This window comes from Cryptomeria japonica, chromosome 10, assembly GCF_030272615.1.
Source record: "Cryptomeria japonica chromosome 10, Sugi_1.0, whole genome shotgun sequence".
Lineage (NCBI taxonomy): Eukaryota > Viridiplantae > Streptophyta > Pinopsida > Cupressales > Cupressaceae > Cryptomeria > Cryptomeria japonica.
In genome coordinates this window covers 505,105,383-505,119,383 of record NC_081414.1, presented here as the reverse complement: position 1 = coordinate 505,119,383, position 14,001 = coordinate 505,105,383, and positions in this window count along the sequence as shown.

Sequence of the window (14,001 nt, the reverse complement as noted above, 5' to 3'; positions counted from 1 at the left end):
CATTTTCCATACACAATTACAAGCAATCAACCAACTTACTAAATACCACAACAGTTCTTAATCTTGGCATTCCATGGAGAATCTGGAACTAAGATAGCATGAAAACATTCAAACTCCCATTTTTATTTTATTTTAAACAATAACTAAATTGATAAACAGATCCTACCTGATCTCGCATTCCTGGCAAGATCTGCTGAAGAGCCCCAATCTCCAGCTCCCAAAAACCTTCCTTCTCCTTCCAAAAACCCCCAAATTTCATCCCAAAAATATTTTCCAACAAACATTTTTCGAAAAACATCCATCCCCAAAATTTTCCAAAAGTTTAGGTTATAAGGAAGAGTTGACCAAAATTTCATTTTTTTGGAATTAAAATTTTTATTTAAAATAAATCACAAAAATACTTATTTCCCAACTATATCAACAAATTAAATTGCTTTTCCTAGTTAAAATTGATTTTCTCACTCAACTGAAATTTAACCTTTCTATTTCAAAAATGCCAAAAGATTAAATTAATTCTATTGCAATTAAATTTAAATCTTTCTTTTTCAACAGCATATACAAAATGAATTTAATATTCAAAATCAACCATTTTAATTGAACTTACTCCCAATTTAAAACGAGCAATCCAATATCAATGATAATCGCATAATGAAATCCCGATTAATTTAGTCCATTAATCTTTAATGCACAAACACATATTTAATCAAATTAAATACTAAGGACTAATTAACCAATTTAACCATACACACCAAGCACACAAACCAAGAAAGACAACCAGACAGACAACTCGCAAACCCAACAAAAAGGGATACCGACGACAACTGACGATGCTCACTTGAGCACGACTATGGTCAACTAGGGTCTTACGACCACCTAATCCAACTCTAAGGATTAAAGAGGTACACTCAAACCTGCAAATCCAGGTGAAGACGAACCTCGCACTCATGCGGCATTGTACCTGAAATCTCCTGCAACCAAGAGTCATACATGCATACATATATAAACTTAATGAAAGCGTTAGCCCGATATTAATACCACGAAATAGGAACACTAAACAACTTGCATACAACTAGTGTGAAAACCACATCAACAGCTATGCATTAAATCAAACATCTGACTATAATCATTGTATTAAGATAAACTGACCAAGATTAAACCAAGATTAGAACTTGATTAGGGCAGGGGTACTACACCAATGGTCAGGGTGCCCTTTTTCCACCCCTTTTTGAAAATCCTTGTGCTTTAAGGTCTTCTTTCTTGCATTCTTTCCATGTAATCTGATATTTTTGCTGCTTGCAGCATAGCCCAAACCTGGGGACGGTCCCACCATTTATCTATTTTGTAGCCTCTGTGCACTTACAATTTCCCCTAATCTTCTTATCAGTTTTAACATAATGTAAAATCCAACGAATTCCGCTCTTCTTTGCAAACTTTCTTCTTTTAAGAAACAAAGATGAAGCCTCTAGAAGCAAATAGAGATTCCTCAAGCTTCCATTCCAAATGGAAAGAAAAACCCACAATGTGTGCGAGATGTTATGGTAATTAATGGTGTACCTCCTTCTCGGTTGATTACGAAACCATTTCATGATGCCACGACCACCCCTACCATATCGGGAAATGATATCAAATCCTACCTTGTTTTCCATGATATCTCTCATAATTTAAAATGTCATGTGCCACTTGAGGGAGCTCCCCCTCTCCATACCAAATTATTATCTGCCCACTCTGCACTGCCTCGTTGACAGCTCAATCAACTCTCTTGTTGGACTCTCTATAATCATGAGAAATGTAATATTGGTCCAATCCCTCAAGTAACTCCTTGGTCATGTCGATAATATTTTTAATCAACCATGACAGATGTTGCTTACCAAGGAGGCAATTGATTATATTATTAGAGTCTCCCTCCAGCCATATTTTTTTGGCTCCCATTTGATGCGCTAATTTTATGGCTTGGAGGGCGCCCATGGCTTCAGCCAAGTAATTAGTTTGATTCCCCAAGGGGAAGGCAACCGCCCCCATGCAAAAGCCAGCACTATTCCTGATAACTCCACCACAGCCAACAAGCCCCGGGTTCCCTTTAGCAACCTCGTCGAAGTTAGCCTTAATCTAGTCATTAGGAGGAGAAGACCAGCAACACATCCTTCTGTTGAGTTGGTTAGTATTGTTGTCCATAGAGGCTAGTGATGAGGAGGTATACTCAAAGAGAGTTAATTCCTTGTCTAGGGGTAGTCAAGTGTTGTCCTAGTGGGATCCCTTCATTGTTCATCTGGTCTACTAGTCAATTTACACATCTCAACTCTCTAGGATTGCTCCCAATCAAGATGTGCTCACTAGTTGCTCAGGCATGGTTTGGATTCACAAGGGGAAATCCAACCTCGCACTCTCAATCTCCTAACACATTATTACAGAGGTTGTAGTAGGTGTTTATGATGTTTTCCAAGGGTAATCAACTATTTTTGAGTATGGGTTTGATTCATTTCCCCATAGCTCCTTCCTTTCCCTATTTTCTAGGCCTAGTAGTCCTAGAGCCCCAATTAGCCCTACCTAACCAGTTTTTGTGAATTTGCTCACAATTTCCCCAAAGATCCACACAAACTCTTTGATGTTCAGGATACCCTTTTTGGGGTACTTTCCAATTTATTACATGATAAATATCAGTATGACCGTACAGGTACGGAACTCGAGAAATGCTTGCTTTAGGTGGTTTTTGGCTTGTTTTGGTCTTTTTCTAAGGGTTTGGTGTCTTCCTTGATTTTCCACACCCCCAAACTCACCCATATGCTCTGCCACACCTCAATTTCTCATGCCAAACACTCTGTACTTCCAACCCTTCTCATCCCTGCAAGCACTTGCATAATTTTATTCTTTTCCTAACTGGGCTATGATTGAGCTCGCCTAGGAAATGATGCTCATTGGCCTTTCAATGACCTCCAAAGGAAAATAAATAATATTTACACTATACAAAGGTTCCATGGCTCTATTCCCAAGGTTTATTGAGAATAACTCAAAGGACTTCAAGCTGGAATCATGTTTGGGCCTCTCAAACCCTTACTCAGGCCGAGAGCTTGCAAAATTGAAACCTCAATTCAAACCTGCAATAAAACTAACCAAAATGCTTGCTAAGAACTACAAGAACATGTACAAAACAACAAGCAAATAATAGCAATGCAATTAATCCATTAAGCACGGATTGTTGCTCTAATTCTTGAAAAAATGTAGGGAAAAAACTCAAAAAATGGTCTCCAATTTGTATTCCAATCTACTCCAGACGTTCAACAATCTCACTACATTCATTCTGAGGGCATTTATATGCCATTTTTGGCATGACTAACTCTCCATCAGTTTTCTAACCAACCCTTTGCTCAAAAATGCAAAAAGTTGCTCCACGTTGCAAAAAGTTGTCAAGCAACCTTGACAACTTTTGCCAAAAAGTGCATTTTTGCCTTACATGCTTTGTTTTTTCCTCCAAACCATCTAGGATGACTAAAGACCATTAGATTAACATGTCTAAATGCCAAACAAGGATATTCAAGGCAGTTTTCATCAAAATGCAAGATTATGCCATTTTAGGCTTGCAAGGGCTTACAAGCCAAAATTGAGCAAATGCATTGTCCTAAGGACATTCAACCTACCAAAACTTTTCAAAAAAACATATGAGGACCTAAGAGAAGACTCTTATCCACCATCTCAAACCAAAATATGAACAAACACACCAAAAATGAAGAAGTTGAACTCAAAACTAGGTGCTCCTGCACCATACTCCCCCAAAGAAAAGAAGTCAAGTGACTCCTTGAGGCAGAAAAGAAAGTGGAACTCCAATCTTAGACAAGTATGCCTTAGGTATCTAAGTAGCCTCTGATGCTGGAAGGTTCTTCCACTTGACCAAGTGCTCCATGTAGGCGGTATGCCTTGTTTTCTTCAAAATTCTAGAATCTAACACCTGCTCGGCTTGAGGAATGGGTGCAGCTGGTAAGGGTAGGTCTGAAAGTGCTTGAGAGACCTTTGAAACTCTGCTATCTTTTTTTGGAAGTGTGCCCTTATACTGCACCAAATCTGCCACATTGAAAATGGGTGACAAAGCCATATCACCTCGTAAGTCTACCTTGTATGCATTATTGCCATACTTGGCCAAAACTTTGCAAGGACCTATCCTCCTCATCTGAAGCTTGCTGAGGACACCTTTCTGAAGTCTTTCCTTGTTCAAATGTACCATCACCATGTCACCAACAGAAAATTGGATGTCTTTTCTTTTCTCATCCACTTTGTCCTTGATCTTTTGAGTACTGTCCAATAGAGTTGTCCTAACCTGCTCAAGAACCTCTTGCATTGATTAGGTCATGTCCAAGGCATGTCCACTCTGCTGCCCCATCTTTCCCACATCTTTGAGCTCCAAAAATCCTCTAGGATGAATGTCATACACCACCTCAAAAGGACTTTTATTGGTTGACCTATTCACACTATCATTGTGGGAAAACTCAACTTGATGGATGATCTGATCCCAAGCTTGACCATACTCTTTTGTTAGGCATCTAAGTATATTCTCAAGTGTTCTATTGACCACCTCAATTTGGCCATTCGTTTGGGGATGATAGGCTGAACTGAAAGACAAATTAGTACCTAATCTTTGCCACAAAGTTTTCCAAAAATGACCAATAAACTTTGCATCCCTATCTGACACAATGCTGATAGGTAAACCATGAATACTAATAACCTCTTTGAAAAAAAAGTGAGCAATGTGACTAGCATCATGAGTGACCTTGCATGGAATAAAATGAGCCATCTTACTAAACCTATCTACCACAACATAGATGATATCAAAACCTAATTTGGTTTTAGGCAAACCAACCACAAAGTACATACTTACACACTCCCATGGCCGGTTGGGGATAGGTAAAGGTTGATAAAGTCTAGCATTGGAAGATGTGCCCTTGTCTCTTTGGAAAACCACACATTTCTCCACATATCTTCTAATATCTCTTTGAATTTTAGGCCAAAAGTAGAACCTCTGGACAAGTTCCAAAGTATTGTTCAAACCAAAATATCCACTCAAGCATCCATTATGCTTCTCTTGCATCAAGTTTTCTCTCATAGATCCTTTAGGAACACATAGTTGTCCTCCTTTGAACAAAAGGCCATCTTGCAAGGTGTAATATGCATATTCATTGTGAAAATGGTTTCCAAACCCTTGGCAAACCTTGTAGGCAACAACAAAGTCTTCATCTTCTTCATACAATTCCTTGAAACTATCCACTCCAATGCTTTTAAGTTGCACTTCTTGCACTATTAGTAACCTCCTACTCAATGCATCAGCTACCTTATTACATAGTCCTTTCTTGTGTTTAATGGTAAAGGTATTTTATTGCAAATACTCTACCCATTTAATATGCCTATGGTTTAACTTTTCTTGAGAATTAAGGAAGTTAAGAGCTTGATTATCAGCGTAAACCACAAATTACTTAGGTAGCAAATAATGCCTCCATTTCCTAAGAGATTGGACAAGTGCAACAATTCCAAATCACAGGAGGAATACCTTTCCTTTGCATCATTGAGTTTCTCACTGAAGAAGGCAACCGGTCTATTGTCTTGACTCAAAACTGCTCCAACCGCTATGTTGCTTGCATCACATTCAATTGTGAAGAGCTTGTCAAAGCTTGGTAGGATAAGTACCGGTTGAGTAGCCACCTTTGTCTTCAAGAGATCAAAACCTCTTTGTGCTTCCTTTGTCCATACAAACTTGGTTCTCATACCTCCCTTGATTGTCTCAAGCATGGGTGCACATATTTTACTGAACCCTTTGATGAACTTCTTATAAAACTGAGCCAAGCCATGAAAAATTCTCACTTCACTTATTGTCCTAGGTGTGGGCCAACTAGTTATGGCTTCCACCTTAGAGGTACCATCTTCAAATCACCTTTTGAGAATACAAACCCAATATACACCAACTCCTGTTTCATAAACTCACATTTCTCCAAATTGATGGTTAGTTGTTCATCGCATAGTTTACTCAAGATAATTTCTATATGCTTAAGATGCTCATCTTTAAACTTGCTAAAAATTAAGATGTCATCTAAGTAAACAACAAAAAAATTACCAATGTAGTCCTTGAGTACTTCATTCATGAGTCTCATGAATGTGCTAGGGGCATTTGTGAGTCCAACGGGCATAACAAGTCATTCATAGAGTCCTTTTGTAGTCTTGAAGGTTGTCTTCCATTCATCACCCTCCTTTATTATGATTTGGTGGTAACAACTCTTGAGATCTTTTTTGGTGAAGTATTCAGTACCTCCCAAACAATCCATCAAGTCTTCAATTCTTGGGATGTGAAATTTATATCTGATAGTAATCCGGTTTATGGCTCTAGAGTGAGTACAAAGTCTCCAATTACCTCCCTTCTTTGGAGCCAAAACGGTGGTTACTGCACATTGGCTGATGCTCTTCCTGATTAGTCCATTGTCTAGGAGTTCTTGTATTTTCTTGGCTATCTCGTTGTTCTGATCCAGTGTCATTTTATAAGCTGCCTTATTGGGCAAAGAAGCTTCGGGTATAAAGTCAATTTGATGACTTATGGCACATTGAGGAGGCAATGTAGCTGGTGTTCCATCACTAATGATGTCCTCAAACTGATTTAGGACCTACTGCACTTCTTTAGGAATTCTCACCTTCTTCTCCTTGTTGTCCTCTTTTGTCTTCACAACAATGGCAAACCCCACTCCTTCTCCCTCCTCGAGGGTGTTAATGAACTCTTTCTCACCAACCAGCAACACATTAGGACCTTTGGATCTGCCCTCTACTTGGTCTCCAATGGACTAGATTTTGTAGGTGGTTCCATCCTTTTAGAAGGTATAAGCATTCTTCTCTCCATGGTGTATTGCCTTTCTATCAAACTGCCATGGTCTAGCTAGGAGTAGGTGGCAAGTATCCATGGGCAAGATATCACACAAGATTTTGTCTTTGTAGCCTCCTATAGTGAACTCCACCCAAGTTTGTTCATTTACAAGAACATGTTGCCCTTTGTTGAGCCATGTAACTCTATAAGGATCACTATGTGGTATTCTTGGCAGATTGAGCTTACTCACCGCTTCCTCTGACACTATGTTTACTGTGGATCCTGAATCCACTACCACTCTACATACCTTTCCCATGATCTTGCATTTATTCTGAACAAGGATCTCCTTTGGTTAGGTTCCTCCTTAACCGGTTCTTTGATCAAGACTCTCCTTATCACGAGGTTCTCTCCAACCTCTGAACCCAAACGTACTTCTAATGCTTTCATTTTGCTGCATTCTCTTGAGCATAATTTACTCTCCTCTCACCTCCTTGGGATGAAGAAGACTTCTCCGAGCATCTATAGGCTAGGTGTCTAAGTTGATGGCAATTGTAGCACTCAATGGTTGCAAAAAAGGACCCTCTTCCTGATCCACTAGACCTTCCTCTATTAGAGTTTCTAGTTCCCCTTCCTCTATAGCTTCTCTTTCTATTGGAATCCCCACTTTCTCAACCAACTTGGATTCCCCTTTGGATCTTTGGTCTACACTTATTCCACCAAAACTACTTCTCTGACCTCTGCCATCTCTTCCCCTACCTCTGCCTCTGTTGCTTTGTTCTTGTTTCTTCTCGCTCTTTTCCTCCACTTTTACTGTCAACTGATAGCACTTATGGATGGTTTTGGGGCATAACAAGCTTAATTCCTCTTGACTATTCCATCTCAAGCCATTTAAGTATCTGGCTACCTTGATGCTCTCATCCTATACTACCTTGGATCTCAGACACAACTTCTGAAATTCCTCAGTGTAGCTACTCACATCCAAGTCTCTTTGTCTCAAATTTTGTCTCATCTTATGCAAATGGATCTCATAATCTTCAGGGATGTATGCCTCTTTCACCTTGGCTAACATGCCCTTCCAAGTAGCTATTGGGTTCTTGCCCTCTTTTTGCCTCTCTTCTTGAATAAATTTCCACCAAGTCAATGCTGCCACTCTCAATCTGGACTTGGCCACCTTCACCTTTTGTGTCTCACTAATTCCATCACATTCAAAGTGATTCTCTAATCCCTCTATCCATTCCAAGACTACCTCAGGCTCCATTTTTCCACAAAAAAATTGCACTCCTTCTAGGGATTTTCCTCATAAGGCTTTGATTGATTTAAAGAAAGGTTCTTCAAGTAGAATAGGGTCTTTTTTAGGAGTCCTATCCTCTTCTACAACTTCTTTACCCTTCCCCTCATTGACCTTGATTGTCACTCTCTCAGTTTTATCTTCAACTGCGTCTAGTTTGCTCTCCAATTGTAGTAATCTTTCTCTAAGGAGCATATTTTCTTCCTCTAGGTCTTCTACCTTCTTGGCTAGTTCTACATTGGTCACCATCCTTAGACTATTCTCTCCTACTGATTTAGTGTTTGTCATGTACTGGCTTCTACCCAAATCTTGGTTGCTCTGATGCCACTATGATGAGGAGGTATACTCAAAGAGAGTTAATTCCTTGTCTAGGGGAAATCAAGTGTTGTCCTAGTGGGCTCCCTTCATTTTTCATCTAGTCTACTAGTCAATTTAGACATCTCAACTCTCTAGGAGTGCTCCCAATCAATATGTGCTCACTGGTTGCTCAAACATGGTTTGGATTTACAAGGATAAATCCAACCTCACATTCTCAATCTCCTAACAAATGCTTGCAGAGGTTGTAGTAGGTGTTTATGATGTTTTCCAAGGGTAATCAACTGGTTTTAAGTATGGGTTTGATTCATTTCCCCATTGCTCCTTCCTTTCCCTATTTTCTAGGCCTAGTAACCTTAGAGCCCCAATTAGCCCTACCTAACCAGTTTTGGTGAATTTGCTCACAATTTCCCCCCAAAGACCCACACAAACTCTTTGATGATCAGGATACAGAACCCGAGAAATGCTTTTTTAGGTGGTTTCTAGCTTCTTTGGGTCTTTTTCTAAGGGTTTGGTGTCTTCCTTGATCTGCCACACCTCCAAACTCACCCATATTCTCTGCCACACCTCACTTTCGCATGCCAAACACTCTGCACTTCCAACCCTGCTCATCCCTGCAAGCACTTGCATAATTTCATTATTTTCCTAACCGGGCTATGACTGAGCTCGCCTAGGAAATGATGCTCATTGGCCTTTCAATGACCTCCAAAGGAAAATAAAGAATGTGTACACTATACAAAGGTTCCATGGCTTGAGTCCCAAGGGTTATTGAGAATAAATCAAAGGACTTCAAGCTGGAACCATGTTTGGGCCTCTCAAACCCTTACTCAGGTCGAGAGCTTGCAAAATTGAAACCTCAATTCAAACTTGCAATAAAACTAACCAAAATGCTTCCTAAGCACTGCAAGAACATGTACAAAACAACAAGCAAAAAAAAACAATGCAATCAATCCATTAAGTACGGATTGTTGCTCTAATTCTTTAAAAATGCAAGGTAAAAACTCAAAAAATAGTCTCCAATTTGTATTCCAATCTACTCTAGGCATTCAACAACTTCACTACATTCATTATCAGGGCATTTATATGCCATTTTTGGCATAACTAACTCTCCATCGGTTTTCTAACCAACCCTTTGCTCAAAAATGCAAAAAGTTGCTCCACATTGCAAAAAGTTGTCAAGCAACTTTGACAACTTTTGCCAAAAAGTGAATTTTTCCCTTACATGCTTTGTTTTCTCCTCAAAACCATCTAGGATGACTAAATACTATTACATTAACATTTCTCAATTCCAAACAAGGATTTTCAAGGCATTTTCAATCAAAATGCAAGATTATGCCATTTTAGGCTTACAAGGGCTTACAAGCCAAAATTGAGCAAATGCACTGTCCTAAGGACATTCAACCTACCAAAACTTTTCAAAAAAACATATGAGGACCTAAGATAAGACTCTTATTCACCATATGAAACTAAAATATGAACAAACACACCAAAAATGAAGAAGTTGAACTCAAAACTAGAACTCAAAACTAGGTGCTCCTACACCATACTCCCCCAAAGAAAAGAAGTCAAGTGACTCCTTGAGGCAGCAAAGAAAGTGGAACTCCATGATTAGAGAAGTTTGCCTCAAGTATCCAAGTAGCCTTTGATCCTAGAAGGTGCTCCCACTTGACCAAGTGCTCCATGTAGGTGGTATGCCTTGTTTTCTTCAAAATTCTAGAATCTAACACCTTCTCGGCTTGGGGAATGGGTGCAACTGGTAAGTGCACGTCTAAAAGTGCTTGAGAGACCTTTGAAACTCTGATATCTTCTACTAGAAGTGTGCCCTTATACTACACCAAATCGGCCACATTGAAAATGGGTGACAAAGCCATACCACCGAGTAAGTCTACCTTTTATGCATTATTGCCATACTTGGCCAAAACTTTGCAAGGACCTATCCTCCTCATCTGAAGCTTGCTAAGCACACCTTTCTGAAGTCTTGCCTTGTTCAAATGTACCATCACCATGTCACCAAAAACAAATTGGATGTCTTTTCTTTTCTCATACACTTTGTCCTTGATCTTTTGAGTAGTATCCAATAGAGTTGTCCTAACATGCTCATGAACCTCTTGCATTGATTGGGCCATGTCCAAGACATGTCCACTCTACTGCCCCATCTTTCCCACATCTCTGAGCTCCAAAAATCCTCTAGGATGAATGTCATACACCACCTCAAAAGGACTTTTACGGGTTGACCTATTCATACTATCATTGTAGGCAAACTCAGCTTGATGGATGCTTGATGGATGATCTGATCCAAAGCTTGACCATACTCTTTTGTTAGGCATCTTTGTAGATTCCCAAGTGTTCTATTGACCACCTTAGTTTGGCCATCCGTTTGGGGATGATAGGCTGAACTGAAAGACAAATTAGTACCTAATCTTTGCCACAAAGTTTTCCAAAACTGACCAATAAACTTTGCATCCCTATCTGACACAATGCTGATAGGTAAACCATGATTCCTAATAACCTCTTTGAAAAACAAGTGAGCAATGTGACTAGCATCATGAGTGACCTTGCATGGAATAAAATGAGCCATCTTACTAAACCTATCTACCACAACATAGATGCTATCAAAACTTGATTTAGTTTTAGGCAAACCAACCACAAAGCCCATACTTACACACTCCCATGGCCAGTTGGGGATAGGTAAAGGCTGATAAAGTCCAGCATTGGAAGATGTACCCTTAGCTCTTTGGAAGACCACACATTTCTCCACATATCTTTTGATATCTCTTTGCATTTTAGGCCAAAAGTAGAACCTTTGGACAAGTTCCAAAGTCTTGTTCAAACCAAAATGTCCACTCAAGCATCCATTATGCTTCTCTTGCATCAAGTTTTCTCTCATAGATCCTTTAGGAACACATAGTTGTCCTCCTTTGAACAAAAGGCCATCTTGCAAGGTGTAATCTCTATATTCACTGTGAAAATGGTTTCCAAACCCTTGGCAAACCTTGTAGGCAGCAACAAAGTCTTCATCTTCTTCATACAATTCCTTGAAACTATCCACTCCAATGCTTTTAAGTTGCACTTCTTGCACTGTTAGTAACCTCCTACTCAATTCATCAGCTGCCTTATTACATTGTCCTTTCTTGTGTTTAATGGTAAAGGTATTTTATTGCAAATACTCTACCCATTTAATATGCCTATGGTTTAACTTTTCTTCAGAATTAAGGAAGTTAAGAGCTTGATTATCAGTGTAAACCACAAATTACTTAGGTAGAAAATAATGCCTCAATTTCCTAAGAGATTGGACAAGTGCAACAATTCCAAATCATATGAGGAATACCTTTCATTTGCATCATTGATTTTCTCACTGAAGAAGGCAACCGGTCTATTGTCTTGACTCAAAACTGCTCCAACCGCTATGTTGCTTGCATCACATTCAATTGTGTAGAGCTTGTCAAAGCTTGGTAGGATAAGTACCGGTTGAGTAGCCACCTTTTTCTTCAAGAGATCAAAACCTATTTGTGCTTCCTTTGTCCATACAAACTTGGTTCTCATACCTCCCTTGATTGTCTCAAGCATGGGTGCACATATTTCACCGAACCCTGTAATGAACTTCCTATAAAACTGAGCCAAGCCATGGAAACTTCTCACTTCACTTGTTGTCCTAGGTGTGGGCCAACTGATTATGGCTTCCACCTTAGAGGTATCCATCTTCAAATCACCTTTTGAGACTACAAACCCAAGATACACCAACTCCTGTTTCATAAACTCACATTTCTCCAAATTGATGGTTAGTTGTTCATCACATAGTTTACTCAAGACAATTTCTATATGCTTAAGATGTTCATCTTTAAACTTGCTAAAAATTAAGATGCCATCTAAGTAAACAACAAAAAATTTACCAATGTAGTCCTTGAGTACTTCATTCATGAGTCTCATGAATGTGTTAGGGGCATTTGTGAGTCCAAATGGCATAACAAGCCATTCATAGAGTCCTTTTGTAGTCTTGAAGGTTGTCTTCCATTCATCACCCTCCTTTATTCTGATTTGGTGGTAACCACTCTTGAGATCTATTTTGGTGAAGTATTCAACATCTCCCAAACAATCCATCAAGTCTTCAATTATTGGGATGGAAAATCTATATCTAATAGTAATCTGGTTTATGGCTCTAACGTGAGTACAAAGTCTCCCAGTACCTCCCTTCTTTGGAGCCAAAACAGTGGGTACTGCAAATGGGCTGATGCTCTTCCTGATTAGTGCATTGTCTAGGAGTTCTTGTATTTGCTTGGCTATCTCCTTGTTTTGATCTGGTGTCATTTTATAAGTTATCTTATTGGGCAAAGAAGCTCTGGGTATAAAATCAATTTGATGACTTATGGCACGTTGAGGAGGCAATGTAGTTGGTGTTCCATCACATATGATTTCCTCAAACTGATTTAGGACCTGCTGCACTTCTTTAGGAATGCTCACCTTCTTCTCCTTGATGTCCTCTTTTGGCTTCACAACAATGGCAAACCCCACTCCTTCTCCCTCCTTGAGGGTGTTAATGAACTCTTTCTCACCAACCAGCAACACATTAGAACCTTTGGATCTGCCCTCTACTTGGTCTCCTATGGACTGGATTTTGTAGATGATTCCCTCCTTTTGGAAGGTATAAGCATTCTTCTCTCCAAGGTGTATTGTCTTTCTGTCAACCTACCATGGTCTACCTAGGAGTAGGTGGCAAGCATACATGGGCAAGATATCACACAAGATTTTGTCTTTGTAGCCTCCTATAGTGAACTCCACCCAAGTTTGTTCATTTACAAGAACATGATGCCCTTTGTTGAGCCATGTAACTCTATAAGAATCACTATGTGGTATTCTTGGCAGATTGAGCTTACTCACCGCTTCCTCTGACACTATGTTGTCTATGGATCCTGAATCCACTACCACTCTACATACCTTTCCCATGATCTTGCATTTTATTCTGAACAAGGATCTCCTTTGGTTAGGTTCCTCCTTAACTGGTTATTTGATCAAGATTCTCCTTATCATGAGGTTCTTTCCAACCTTTGAATCCAAACTGGTTTTGAGTATGGGTTTGAGTCATTTCCCCATCGCTCCTTCCTTTCCCTATTTTCAAGGCCTAGTAGTCCTAGAGCCCCAATTAGCCTTACCTAACCGGTTTTTGTGAATTTGCTCACAATTTCCTTTAAGACCCACACAAACTCTTTGATGATCAGGTTACCCTTTTGGAGTACTTTCCAATTTATGACATGAGAAATCTCAGTATGACCGTACATGTACGAAACCTAGAAATGCTTGTTTTAGGTGGTTTTTGGCTTATTTTGGTCTTTTTCTAAGGGTTTGGTGTCTTCCTTGATCTGCCACACCTCCAAACTCACCCATATGCTCTACCACACCTCACTTTCTCACATCAAACTCTTTTCACTTCCAACCCTGCTCATCCCTGCAAGCACTTGCATAATTTCATTCTTTTCTTAACTGGGCTATGACTGAGCTCACCTAGGAAATGATGCTCATTGGTATTTCAATGACATCCAAAGGAAAATAAAGAATATATGCACTGTACAAAGGTTCT